Here is a 3629-nt window from a genome sequence, read left to right on the forward strand (position 1 = left end):
ATGTGGAATAGAGTTCCATGTAATAATGGCTCTTTGTAGTACTGTGCACCTCCCATAGTCTGTTGGCATGTCTTGATTGTAGCATGTAAATCTTGGTGGGGCAAAAATAAAAATAAAAAGTGGGATGCATGCTAGCAAAGCCACTACACCGCAACACTAAATAATACATTAATTGCACTATAACGGTGACAAACGGTGCCCACAAACTCTTAGGGCCTACATAAAGCTGTCCCAACAGCAGAGTCCCAACAGCAGTCCCAACACCTTACCACTGCCACAGCTGGCTATCAGCGGAGCCTTGTCTGGCAGCGAAACAGTTAATTCAGCCTCATTTACTGCCTTTAAAAAAAACATAGCTGATATGGCTGACTTGTTTAAACAAATGTGGTTTCTAATGACAATTGAGATGTACAAACTATGGCATAAGGGGACGACAAGCGGATAAGAGGCAATCCGTAATTTCGATCAAGACATTAATGAGCGAGCTAGGACTGACGTAGACAATATAACCATTTGTTTAGCACTTTTGAAATGTACAGCGACAGAATTCAGAACATGGGCTGTTCTTACAGTGTTCTCCCTGTACACCAAGTCAGAACCATAGGATAAATAAAGGGGGCATATAAGCAGATAATGAAAGCTCTTACAAAATTTGATGATTGCATTTCTCTAAAACGTGATCGTTTTAGGGAAGACCCAGATGCAGTGTCGAAGTAACAGCGGTTTATTACTAGAACAGGGGCAGGCAAAACGATAGGTCAAGGGCATCCAGAGGTCAGTAATCCAGATCAGAGTCAAAAGGTACAGAACGGTAGACAGGCTCAGGGTCAGGGCAGGCAGAATGGTCAAAACCGGGAAAACTAGAAAACAGAAACTACAGAAAAAAACAGGAGCAAGGGGAAAAACACTTGTAGGTATGATGGACAAAACGAACTGGCAACAGACAAACCGAGAACACAGGTATAAATACACTGGGGATAATGGGGAAGATGGGTGACACCTGGAGGGGGGTGGAGACAAGCACAAAGACAGATCAGGGTGTGACAAAAACAGGTTATAGGCTACATGTGCACCACCAAGTCAGAACAGCAGGCAAAATTAAGAGGGGTAAATAGGCTACTAACAGCTTACTACACAACATCAAATCAAACTGTATTTGTCACATGCGCTGAATACACGTGTAGACCTTACCGTGAAATGCTTACTTACAAGCCCTTAACCAACAGTGCAGTTCAAGATGAGTTTTGAAAATATTTACCAAATAAACTAAAGTAAAAAAGAATAAAAAGTAACACAATAAAATAACAATAACGAGTCTGTATACAGGGGGTACCGAGTCAGTGTGTGGGGGTACAGGTGACTGGAGTCTCTGACAATTTTTTGGGCTTTCCTCTTACACCGCCTATTATTTTGGTCCTGGAAGGCAGGAAGCTTGGCCCCAGTGATGTACTGGGCCATACGCACTACCCTCTGTAGCGCTTTACGGTCAGATGCCGAGTAGTTGTCATACCAGGTGGTGATGCAACCAGTCAGGATGCTCTCGATGGTGCAGCTGTAGAACTTTTTGAGGATCTGGGGACCCATGTCAAATCTTTTCAATCTCCTGAGGGGGAAAAGGTGTTGTGCTCTCTTCATGACTGTCTTAGTGTGTTTGGACCATGATAGTTCGTTGGGGATGTGGACACCAAGTTCCAAGTTCCTGTGTGCCAGTAGTTATGCATGGGTGTCCGAGCTGTGTGCCAGTAGTTATGCATGGGTGTCCGAGCTGTGTGCCAGTAGTGACGAAGTCAATCTCTCCTCCACTTTGAGCGATTGAGAGAGATTGACATGCATATGATTAAAGTTAGCTCTCTGTGTACATCCAAGGGCCAGCCATGCTGCCCTGTTCTAAGCCAATTGCAATTTTCCTAAGTCCCTCTTTGTGGCACTTAACCACAACTGTGACGATCGTTGTAGAGAGGAGAACAAGGTGCAGCGTGGTAAGTGCTCATGATTATATTTATTATAACTCAGAACACTACAACAAAATAACAAACAAAGGAAAACAACTGTCACGTTCTGCAGGCTTTCACTGAGCTGTACAAAAACAAGATCCCACAACTGAAGGTGGGAAAAAGGGCTGCCTAAGTATGATTCCCAATCAGAGACAACGATAGACAGCTGCCTCTGATTAGGAACCATACTCGGCTAAACACAAAGAAATAGAAAACATAGAATACCCACCCCATGTCACATCCTGACCTAACCAAACAGAGAAAAACGTCTCTCTCAGGTCAGGGCCTGACGGTACCCCCCCCCAAAGGTGCGGACTCCCGGCCGCAAACCTGAACCTATAGGGGAGGGTCCGGGTGGGCATCTACGCATGGTGGCGGCTCGAGGCGTAGTCCCCACTCCGCCCGCTGATCCCTCCGCTTTTGTATTACCGGACCGTGGATCGTCGGAGGAGGAACCGGACCGCGGATCATCGCCGGAGGCTCTGGACTGCGGACCGCCGCCGGAGGCTCTGGACTTTGGACCGCCGCCGGAGACTCTGGACTGCGGACCGCCGCCGGAGACTCCGGACTGCGGACCGCCGCCGGAGACTCCGGACCGCGGACCCCCGCCGGAGACTCCGGACCGCGGACCGTCGCCAAAGGCTCCGGACCGGGGACCGTCGCCGAAGGCTCCGGACCGGGGACCGTCGCTGAAGGCTCCGGACCGGGGACCGGGGACTGTCGCTGCAGGCTCCGTGCCATGGATCATCACTGGAGGCTCCGGGCCATGGATTATCACCAGAGGCTTTGGACCATGGATCATCACTGGAGGCTTCTTACGTGGAGCTGGAACCGGTCTCACCGGACTAGGGAGACGCACTGGAGACCAGGTGCGCAGAGCAGGCACAGGGTATACCGGGCCGTGGAGGCGCACTGGAGGTCTGGAGCGTATGGCTGGCACAACCCGTCCTGGCTGGATGCTTAGTTTAGCCTGGCAAGTGCGGGTGCTGGCACAGGACGAACTGGGCTGTGAAGGCGTAATGGCGACACAGAGTGTAAAGCTGGCGCAGGATATCCTGGACCGAGGAGGCGATCTGGAGACCAGGAGCGCTGAGCTGGCGCAATCCATCCTGGCTGAATGCCCCCTCTAGCACGGCAAATGCGGGGCGCAGGCACAGATCGCACCGGGCTATGAATGCGCACTGGCGATATAGTGCGCATCACAGCATAACTCGGTGCCTGACTGGTCACCTGCTCCCTACGGTTAGCACTTAGCCAATCTCCCCGTGTGCCCCCCAATTTTTTTTTGGGGGGGGGGCTGCCTCTCGTGCTTGCCTCGTTGCCGTGCTAGTTCCTCATCTCGTCGCCGCTCTGCTCTCGCTGCCTCCACCTGTTCCCATGGGTGGCGATCCCATCCAGCCTGGATCTCCTCCCACGTCCAGGATCCCTTGCCGTCCAGGATGTTTTCCCAGGTCCATGTCTCCTGACCACGCTGCTTGGTCCTTTTGTGGTGGGATCTTCTGTAACGATCATCGTAGAGAGGAGACTAAGGTGCAGCGTGGTAAGTGCTCATGATTATATTTATTATAACTCAGAACACTACAACAAAATAACAAACAAAGGAAAACGAACGTCACGTTCTGCAGGCTTTCACTG

The sequence above is a fragment of the Salmo salar genome, chromosome ssa11 (genome assembly GCF_905237065.1).
Source record: "Salmo salar chromosome ssa11, Ssal_v3.1, whole genome shotgun sequence".
NCBI lineage: Eukaryota > Metazoa > Chordata > Actinopteri > Salmoniformes > Salmonidae > Salmo > Salmo salar.